Raw genomic sequence first — 12067 nt, forward strand, 5'->3', positions numbered from 1 at the left:
GTAGGGGTTACAGTGCATGTACAATTGGCCCTAGAAAGTGAGTGAGTGAGCTGGATTTAACGCCGCTTTTAACAGTATTCCAGTTATATCACGGCGTGACAGCTTGATGTGGGAGGAAAGCCCGAAGTGATGCAGGTCTCAGACGTTTACCACTTCGGTGAAACCCACGAGCACGGGTATTGTGCTGACAAACCTAGAAACATAATCGGGGCGAACGTGGATTCGAACCCACAATCATAGGTTTCTGGCGTGTTCAAGGGACGGGCCCACGAAAGAGTATACGTCCTTCAAAATTCAGGGACATTTGACTCCAGTCATGATCATTGCACTTCATGGCACCCGGACAAGGAGGGGCATAGATGTTACCTCGAGTATATTTTTTTTTGTTTTTGTTTAACGCCGAAATCATTCCACCTATGCGACGTCTGTCTGGACCAGACAAGCCAGTGATTGACATCATGAGCACCGATCGGCGCATTTGGGATACGATAATGCAATCAACCAAAGCCGCCTATATGGTGCGAGTCTGACCAGTGACCACCCTACCCATCGAGTCGTCACTAACGACAAACATATGTAGGTTGCTGGAGACCTATATTTTTACCCAGAATCCCACGGGTCTGCAGATGTATAGCTGTTCCACCGCTGACCTACGTTCTCGTCATGATAGAGCGGTGTTGTCTTTGTACAGGGAGCATTTGAGCCCACCGACCATGAAACATGTTTGACGGACAATCCATTATAACCAACACATGTGTAGCAAGAATCCATAGCTGCCGTTACCGCGCACCATCATCAGTCCATCCATCTATATTTCGAGATTTTCCGGCTCGATAACATGGTTTGTTTGTTTGTTTGTTTGTTTTACGCCGCACTCAGCAATATTCCAGGTGTATGATGGCGGTCTGTAAATAATCGAGTCTGGACCAGACAATCCTGTGATTGATATCATGGCTTTACCAATAAATTAACATTATGCTATGCCATTCGGACTGTAGGCAGATTACTTTGGTTACCTTATTTTCGTCGCACAAATTATTTTGTTGCCAAATTTTTGCAGTATAAATTCATGACTTCCTGTGCAGCCATTCTCAACATTAGTTGCATATAATAAATACACATATTCGTTTAAGTGGAGAACAGGGTATGACTAGTATACGCACAAACCCTGCATATCTGCTTATGTCATGAGCAAATTATATTTCTACATCTCTGCCTAATTTCATATTTGCGTTCAGTCCATCAACAGCTCCACATGCACTCTATCTGTGTTTAAAGCATGGGAGTTGTACTCCTGTCTAGAAATAACTGTATAGAGGACTGCCCCTTCCATTAGGGAAACACAATAATCCACATTCGTTACCACTCGCCCCTTTCCGTAACTGCAAGAAGACTCGTCCCCCTATCGATGAATGTCATTTGCGAAAATACCGCTTGTCCCGGAATAACACGAGCTGGTCACGAATGAATAATGCAATGACGTCTCATCGTTCACGTGGGCTGGTTCCTCGCTTTCGCTACGCATCTATCTTTTGTCACTCTCCTACCCAGAGTTCCATGCGACCAACATAGTACCTCTGCCATAGGCCAGCGCCATGTGACGATTCGTCACATCTTTCACAGTCCATTCAAGATATTGCATATGCTTTTCATCCGTCTACACATTTTCGTAAACAAATGTCAAAGGATCGTTACGGTTCATTAAGAAAGTATTCTAATACGTGAAAATCTACTTGTTTTTGCGTAGTTATCCTTTGTTTACATTGGTTGTACGGCTCCACGTGCTGTCGTCGAAGCCCAACGGAGAGCTAGCGATACGGTCACTTTGATGTATAAATATATATTGTCATGCAACTCACTGTCGCAGTTGTAGTAGCATATCTATATAATTATGCAAAACAATATGTAAAGCGCCCCCAAATACTTGTATTTGTCCGTTCTATACTGATTTCTGAAAAAGCGCGTTTGTTTACAAACAAGAGAAAAGTCCGGTCACGTGATATGTAAATTAGCTTGTGGCAGCGGTGTTATGCTGAGTCACCACTGCGTCGGAGTGTGATGAAGAGATGGAACTTAAGCTGGACCTCGTCTTTAATATCGCAAGTTGACGACGCGCAAAGGGAGCCGGGAGCCAGCTTAAGATGGAACCCAGCTAAATCTACGCAAACACGTGACGTCACTGGTGTTACACGTCACAATTGTCACTATGTGCCATGACGTCACAATCACGACAAAGCTGTCTACCCGTATGGTACTAACTTGTCACGCTCTTCGAGTTTTCCGTCGTTTTGAACACCAAGATGCCTCCTAACTGGATTCTACCGGCTGGTACGAGGTAAGATTGTCTTGATTTTACGGGGGGCAGTATGGGCCAGTGGTTTAAGTTTTCGCTCGTCAAACCGAAGACCCCCTCTGAGTCCCCACATGGGTACAACATGTGAAGCATATTGTAGGTGCACACATTATCAAATCGTTACATGGCTGAAAACAGACGCCGAAACTCTTCAAAGGTACTATGATATCCATATCGAATACATCATCCCCTAATAATCACTTTGGTTTGTTTCATTTTTAGTCATCTTCAAACATGGGTGTATACTTTCTTTTGCCCGACATTTAGCTTATCACAATAAAATTATTTTCATGGTGATATCTTTATTCAAAGCGACTTTATGGTTACAAGATGACTTTATGCCATATGTCATCCCTCTTTTTATTAAACCCGCTCTGTTTCAGTACTACGACACTCTCGTCAGCTGACGTCACCTCCGACGTTTCTTTTCGTGGTGAGTATATTACACAGCAACCGACAACTGATGTTCATTTATGAATATTTGATGTATCTGAATTCTATGTTGGATGTCATTTCATATATATAATACCTCATCATTATGTAAACGTATTAAATAACTTATGGGAAATGTCGAATATCAGTCCCTCATGATGTAAAAGGTCGAACATCTTGTTACGTTTGAAATAGTACACATGTGATTGTTTTCTTTCAGATGTCACGTGGTTTTGCCCAGGAAACATCTGTCTTATCACTCTCGCAATAATTGCAGGAATTGGTAGGTTATTTCTCTCTTCCTCCTCTTCTGAATCGTTTAGAACCTCAAAATCACACACTATCAAGATTTAACGCATTTCACAGTTTGTAAAGTTTCCCATTTTAATATTCACACTTTAATATTCTGTTTCAGCTGTGGTAGTCACTGTCTACGTCCTGTGGAAGGCTTTCATAAGGACACAGAAACCTGCATGGCGGACAAGCAACCGTCGTCTATCCCGCTGTGAACACGCCGAGATGGCAAGCATAGACATTCTCGATATTCTGCAGCCCAACTTCCAGCAGACAAAAACCCAAGCCATGATTTCTGAGAAAATGGACATGGAACGAGAACTGAAGTTCAATCCTGAATATTGTGTGGACAATGGTGTGAATTGGAGCGACGTGGTTGGGGATATGGCAGGGTTGGGGGCAGAGGTGGCCCCAGAGTATCAGCTGTGTGAGGAGGGGGAGTCACGTGTCACTGTGTGGGGACTGGAGGTGATTGAGGAGGAGGAGTAGATATGTGTTTGTATTTGTACATACCTGTAAATATGGAAAATGAAAATAATTGTGTACATTTTTAATTTTAAATCAAAATCAGTTTTGTATTATTTTGTTTGAATATATTTGTGTTTAATTAAATGAATAACATAAAACAATTTCTTGTGTTCTTTCATTGATAACATTTCATGCTACATGCAGGATACACATGTATACTAGCGGCACTTTTTATCGTGGGTTCGAAAACCGGTCGGCCCTAATTATGTCGCTACTTTTGTCAGCACCATACCCGTGCGTGTGGGTCTTAAAAAGTTGTAAACACATAAGATCTGCACCACACGAGGTTTCTCTACCACATCACGCTGACACGCCGTGAAAACTGTTCAAACTCACTCACTCACAAAACCCTTCCAGCCCAACAGCGAGTGTGTGATACCTGGGTTAAAGTTGATGTATCCGCTTCTAGACACTGGGGTTGATATATGTCCAAGGCCACTGGTTATTAAAGGACGCGGGGCAACTCTTTGTACAGTATGTATGCCCCAAAAGTAAGTAAAAAATGGTGGTGGTACAGAACAGCCCCAGCAGAAGGCACAGTTTTGACTGTGGCAGCTGGCGTTAGGAAATGCATGGAATGAGACAATGTGTTATTTTGGCAGAGGGAATTGGACTGGACTTGAACATTGATGATGCGTCAGATGCACCCGCTTCAAATATTGTAGACACGTCAAATGAAAATAGGAAAACGTTCACAAATATACTCTTAAAACACAGTTGGGGGTAATGGAATATAAATATTAATACCAAGTATTAGAACAAAGATAAGTGTTGCCGACAAACATCCTATGCAAGAACAGATGTGTCTGTGAAACTTGACATCAGAACACATCCTATAGTTTGCACGTGCTACACGGAGTAGCACCACACACGTTCGTAGGGCGTCATTCCTGATTTTGACGCTTTCAAGGAAGGTCGAGTAGTCTCTGTGGACCATTATTTCTGTCAATCTTATTGATTCTGCTTATCATACAGTTGTGGTTCACTTGACTTCATTCCTTATCAATGAACTAGCGTCCAGCGTCTACATCGCGCAGGGCATCTACGGGCTATTGGCATGCTGGAATGCGTGCAATGGCCAATACTTCAATGTTAAGACTGGGGCAATGGTACCAACAAACCCAAAATGCCATATGCCGCCGACCACGTTGGCTGAACTTGGCCAGGTGCTGCAAGAAGAGTGGGGCAGGATCCCTCAAATCGCCATTGGGCGATTCATACGCCATAACATCTGCTGTCATACTTCACTACCCCTTGTTATGCGTTACAAATTCGTTCATCACTTTCATACAACTATTACTAGTAGTTCAAACTAATATCTCTTACATTCTTGGAAATTTTACGTTATTTACGCGTATCCCCTACTTTTGGGGGAGTAAAGGTGCGAAAATACGTAGAAATATGCATGTATGATAAGTCGACGCACTATTGGAAGACATTCCGTCGTTCCCAGTAATGACATATAGAAAAAAAAGTTAACGATTATTTTAATCGATGATGAGAATGCGGTAACCTCGGCTTGAATTCATGACACACATGTGGTAACTATAATAGTCTAAGATTATCTTTTTCTTGGTGGGTGGGTGCAACTCGACGTCGTATTTTGATTACATGTTAAATTAAATTTTGATTTTAGGGCATCTCACAATTTATTTATGTGTAAATTCAAAAGTGAGTTTTTGAAAAGCTTTGTGCGTATAATAGTTAAGAAAATTCCGTTCTTTAATCGTTGAATTTGTCATTCTCATCTCTGACAGCAGAACCTTAACATTGCAAGTTTTCCTGGAATATACGTAAAATAATCAATGACATCATAATGTTATCTTCATAAATTATTGTATCGTCTAATTTATTCTCTTATCTCTCACAGCAGTACATAAACATTGCAAATGCCCACACATGATTTTCATCTTCCTCGATGTGATCGCCCTTCGAGGCTAGCCATCGGTCCGCCCGCTAGAGTCCTTTATCAAAGGGGAGCTACTCTTGTCTCTACGACGTCACGTTTGTTTAGAGTCTGCGTGGCCTGTGATAACGTTACGGAATTCAGTCAAACGTCCCACACAAATGTCGGCAAAATGAAACAAGGTACAAGTTAGGTCAAATCCAACTGTTATAAACTCGGGAAAACACCCACAGTCGCTTACATCAGGTAAAGCACAGGTATGGGTATTGACATGCCAACCGTCCTCGCTAAATTACTTCACTTATTTCTCCAGGGCAATATTGCTGCACATGTAACGGAGTAACTCCCCGGCTTTTCATATGCATTCTGCACAGTAATTCGATAATAAGTCGAACGTTATGAGAAATATACCCATTACATGATACATCTAGTTCTACATTTCTGCCAAGTCACATCAGCAACCTAGTTACAATTTATGAAATATATCTCTTTCGAAACGCTAAATTGATCCGTGGATATTTTACAGATGTCTGGTAAATTGAGATTTTATTTATTAGGGCGATTGGAAGAGATCAAAGAGGTACTAAGAATAGTTAGAAAGGTCCAAGAAACAATCTGCAAAGCTAGTTTAATCGTACGCGATGTGTGAGATGTAAAAGGTAAACAAAAATATCATTAGCTAAGTTCCAGAAAAATAAAGTTGTGATGTGCCAAATCACACAAGAAGAAGTGTGACATACTTTCAGATCAGATATTGTCTTAACTAGGGAACGCTTTGATATTGAACTATCCAGAGTGTCGAAAGTATACACTCAAAGTAAATCGGCGTTCTGCCAGTGACAGTTTTTGCTGTAGAGTTGCCTAAATGATGGTGATGTATTTGGCACGTGTCCTATCTTCCCGGAGCACCTGGTGCATGGCATGATATGGAAGTCTTCTGATGTTTACCTGGATGTCGATGGAATATATCTCATACATGTTAGATATAAACACATTGCAGGAAAGTAGCTCTGGTCGAGAACTAACGATTTGTTTCACATGTCGGTGTTTACAGTGGCTGTTATATCAACCACACAAAATTGTCAGAGTTAGTATAAGTGAGAGTAAATATTTCTCTCCGTCAATCGCATCACCAATTTTGCACATTTTCGAAGCTGAAGCTCATTTGAATTCGCGGTCCTTTCCTCGTGCATATTGTATGAAGATGATTTATACATTGTGTGGGACATACGACCACTTGTGTATGTCCTAGTGGTATGTACCATGGAACCAATCCGCCAAAGCCTTACAGTGGTACTTATATTTCACATATCTGTTGTGAAGAGAAACAAAATTCAACCACGAAAGCGACAATATCACTAAAAGTTCCACTAACGAATTATTGGAAACGATCACGTCACGAGGGCTAACGGGTTGGAATTATTTCATGTCCTGCCCTATTTCTGCCATCTGTCGACCGAAAGTCGGGGTTACAGTGCATGTACAGTTGGCCCTAGAAAGTGAGTGAGTTAGTGAGTTGGGTTTAACGCCGCTTTTAACAGTATTCCAGTTATATCACGGCGTGTCAGCTTGATGTGGGAGGAAAGCCCGAAGTGAAGCAGGTCTCAGACGTTTACCACTTCGGTGAAACCCACGAGCACGGGTATGGTGCTGACAAACCTAGAAACATAATTGGGGCGAACCGGGATTCGAACCCACAATCATAGGTTTCTGACGGCCCTGGAAAGAGTATACGTCCTTCCAAATTCAGGGACATTTGACTCCAATCATGATCATTGCACTTCATGGCACCCGGACAAGGAGGGGCATAGATGTTACCTCGAGCATGTTTTTCTTTGGTTGTTTAACGCCGAAATCATTCCACCTATATGACGTCGGTCTGGACCAGACAAGCCAGTGATTGACATCACCGATCGGCGCATTTGGGATACGATAATGCAATCAACCAAAACCGCCTATATGGTGCGAGTCTGACCAGTGACCACCCTACCCATCGAGTCGTCTCTTACGACAAACATATGTAGGTTGCTGGAGACCTATATTTTTACCCAGAATCCCAATGGTCTGCAGATGTATAGCTGTTCCTACGCTGACATACGTTCTCGTCATGATAGAGCGGTGTTGTCTTTGTACAGGGAGCATTTGAGCCCACCGACCATGAAACATGTTTGACGGACAATCCATTATAACCAACACATGTGTAGCAAGAATCCATAGCTGCCGCTACCGCGCACCATCATCAGTCCATCGTCTTATATCAGATATTCACCACAGAGGACTACAGATCGTCCGGAAAGAAAGTCCGTCAATGTGCACTGTAGGATTTAAATCTTTACACCTCTGACTGGCTACACATCATAATTATTTAAAACTTTTTCACTTTATTTCATCAAAAGTGAATATTAAAAAAGGATTCCAGATGAAAAACAAATACTCGTGATATTTCGAGATTTTCCGGCGCCATAACATGGTTTGTTTGTTTGGTTTTTTACGCCGCACTCAGCAATATTCCAAGTCTATGACGGCGGTCTGTAAATAATCGAGTCTGGACCAGACAATCCTGTGATTGATATCATGGCTTTACCAATAAACTAATATTATGCCATGGCATTCGGACTGTAGGCAGATTAGTTTGGTTACCTTATTTTCGTGGCACAAATTATTTTGTTGCAATATTTTGCAGTATAAATTCATGACTTCCTGTGCAGCCATTCTCAACATTAGTTGCATATAATAAACACACATAACCGTTTACGTGGAGTACAGGGTATGACTAGTGTACACACAAACCCTGCATATCTGCTTATGTCATGAGAAAATTATATTTCTACATCTCTGCCTAATTTCATATTTGCGTTCAGTCCATCAACAGCTCCACATGCACTCTGTGTTGAAAACATGGGAGTTGTACTCCTGTCTAGGAATAACTGTAAAGAGGACTGCCCGTTCCATTAGGGAAACACAATAATCCACATTCGTTACCACTCGCCCCTTTCCGTAACTGCAAGAAGACTCGTCCCCCTATCGATGAATGTCATTTGCGAAAATACCGCTTGTCCCGGAATAACACGAGCTGGTCACGAATGAATAATACAATGACGTCCTCATCGTTCACGTGGGCTGGTTCCTCGCTTTCTCTACGCATCTATCTTTTGTCACTCTCCTAACCAGAGTTCCATGCGACCAACAAGGTACCTCTGCCACAGGCCAGCGCCATGTGACGATTCGTCACATCTTTCACAGTCCATTCAAGATATTGCAATTGCTTTTCATCCGTTTCATATTTGACAAGTCTACATATTTTCATAAACAAATTTCAAAGAATGGTTACGGTTCATTAAGAAAGTATCCTTGTACGTGAAAATCTACTTGTTTTTTGAGTAGTTATCCTTTGTTGACATTGGTTGTACGGCTCCACGTGCTGTCATCGAAGCCCAACGGAGAGCTAGCGATACGGTCACTTTGATGTATAAATATTGTCATGCAACTCACTGTCGCAGTTTTAGTAGCATATCTATCTTATTATGCAAAACAATATGTAAAGCGCTCCCAAATACTTGTATTTGTCCGTTCTATACTGATTTCTGTAAAAAACGGGTTTGTTTACAAACAAGAGAAAAGTCCGGGCACGTGATATGCAAATTAGCTTGTGGCAGCGGTGTTATGCTGAGTCACCACTGCGCCGGAGTGTGATGAAGAGATGGAACCTAATCTGGACCTCGTCTTTAATATCGCAAAATGACGACGCGCAAAGGGAGCCGGCCGGGGGCCAGCTCAAGATGGAACCCAGCTAAGTCTACGCAAACACGTGACGTCACTGGTGTTACACGTCACAATTGTCACTATGAGCCATGACGTCACAATCACGACAAAGCTGTCTGCCCGTATGGTACTAACTTGTGACGCTCTTCGAGTTTTCCGTCGTTTTGAACACCAAGATGCCTCCTAACTGGATTCTACCGGCTCGTACGAGGTAAGATTGTCTTGTTTTTAGCTGGGGGCAGTGGTATGGGCCAGTGGTTTAAGTTTTCGCTCGTCAAACCGAAGACCTGCTTCGAGTCCCCACATGGGTACAACGTGTGAAGCATATTGTAGGTGTCCCCCGCCGTGATAATGCTTGAAGCGGCATTAAAACCCAACTCACTCACTCTCAACCCTGATGGTATCTGTCGTTGCATATAAAGCCAAATAAGGGCCTTTAATTGTCACATTTTTACTTAGTTCTAACAACTAATCATTCTTGGGACAGAAAATCAACTCAACACTTTTTGAGTCATTATGTCAAAGTAAATGTAACGGGCAAAGGAAAGTGCATACTTGAAAAATAGATTTGACCAAAACATTTACACACGTTATCAAATCGTTACTTGACTGAAAACAGTCGCCGAAACTCTGCAAAATTAAGGTCCAAACATTACTATGATATCCATATCGAATACATCATCCCCTATAATAATCACTTTGGTTTGTTTCATTTTTAGCCATCTTCAAACATGGGTGTATACTTTCTTTTGTCCGACATTTAGCTTATCACAATAAAATAATTTTCATGGTGATATCTTTATTCAAAGCGACTTTATGGTTACAAGATGACTTTATGCCATATATATGTCATCCCTCTTTTTATTAAACCCGCTCTGTTTCAGTACTACGACACTCTCGTCAGCTGACGTCACCTCCTATGTTTCTTTTCATGGTGAGTATATTACACAGCAACCGACAACTGATGTTCATTTATGAATATTTGATGTATCTGAATTCTATGTTGGATGTCATTTCATATATATAATACCTCATCATTATGTAAACGTATTAAATAACTGATGGGAAATGTCCAATATCAGTCCCTCATGATGTAAAAGGTCGAACATCTTGTTACGTTTGAAATAGTACACATGTGATTGTTTTCTTTCAGATGTCACGTGGTTTTGCCCAGGAAACATCTGTCTTATCACTCTCGCAATAATTGCAGGAATTGGTAGGTTATTTCTCTCTTCCTCCTCTTCTGAATCGTTTAGTACCTCAAAATCACACACTATCAAGATTTAACGCATTTCACAGTTTGTAAAGTTTCCCATTTTAATATTCACACTTTAATATTCTGTTTCAGCTGTGGTAGTCACTGTCTACGTCCTGTGGAAGGCTTTCATAAGGACACAGAAACCTGCATGGCGGACAAGCAACCGTCGTCTATCCCGCTGTGAACACGCCGAGATGGCAAGCATAGACATTCTCGATATTCTGCAGCCCAACTTCCAGCAGACAAAAACCCAAGCCATGATTTCTGAGAAAATGGACATGGAACGAGAACCTGAATATTGTGTGGACTATGGTGTGAATTGGAGCGACGTGGTTGGGGATATGGCGGGGGTGGGGGCAGAGGTGGCCCCAGGGTATCAGCTGTGTGAGGAGGGGGAGTCACGTGTCACTGTGTGGGGACTGGAGGTGATTGAGGAGGAGGAGTAGATATGTGTTTGTATTTGTACATACCTGTAAATATGGAAAATGAAAATAATTGTGTACATTTTTAATTTTAAATCAAAATCACTTTTGTATTATTTCGTTTGAATATATTGTGTTTAATTAAATGAATAACATAAAACCATTTCTTGTGTTCTTTAATTGATAACTTTTCATGCTACATGGAGGATACATGTATACTGGCGGCACGGGTGGCTCAGTCTTCAAAGGCGCCGCATTTCGCAGTGCAGAGTTGCGTCCCTTTGGCGATTTTTAGAAGCTTATTATCGTGGGTTCGAATCCCGGTTGGCCCTGATTATGTCGCTAGTTTTGTCAGCACCATACCCGTGCGTGTGGGTCTTACCTAAACGGTAAACGCCTAAGATCTGCATTACATCGGGTTTCTCTTCCACATCTCGCTGACACGGCGTGATATGACTGAGAAAACTGTTCAAAGAAGTGTTAACCAAACTCACTCACTCATAATACCCTTCCAGCCTACCAGTGAGTGAGTGAGTGAGTGAGTGATTCCTGGGCCAAAGTTGATGTTGTATCCGCTTCCAGACACTGGAGCTGATCAATGTCCGAGGCCCCTGGTTATTGTAGGACACCGGGTAACTCTTTATACAGTACAGTAGTAAGTCACCAATGGTGCTGTCTCGCTGTACAGAACAACCACAACAGAAGGCACTGTATACACGTGAGCAGTTTCGACTGTGGCAGCTAGCGTTTAGGAAATGCATTGAATGATACAATGGTAATTATGGCGGAGGGAATTGTACAGGATTTATAAAGTGATATTGCGTTAGCACCCCCTTTAATTCTTGTGGCCAAGTCAAATAAAAATAGGAAAACCTTCCATATTGTATACTCTTAAACTATATAGTGTCATGTTTTCAGATTAGTCCCAATTCACCTTGCCCGTGTTCACCGTTTGTGTGTGTGTGTGTGTGTGTGTGTGTGTGTGTGTGTGTGTGTTTAAACTATTGCCGCAGTTTAACATGAATACCCCTCCCTGACACAGTATACTGACTCTGAGCCGACCAGATTGTTTTAGCCCCTTATGCTGAGCGCCAGATAGGGTAACAACAAGA

Source organism: Haliotis rufescens, unplaced genomic scaffold (assembly GCF_023055435.1).
Source record: "Haliotis rufescens isolate VD_foot unplaced genomic scaffold, xgHalRufe1.0.p SCAF_20, whole genome shotgun sequence".
Lineage (NCBI taxonomy): Eukaryota > Metazoa > Mollusca > Gastropoda > Lepetellida > Haliotidae > Haliotis > Haliotis rufescens.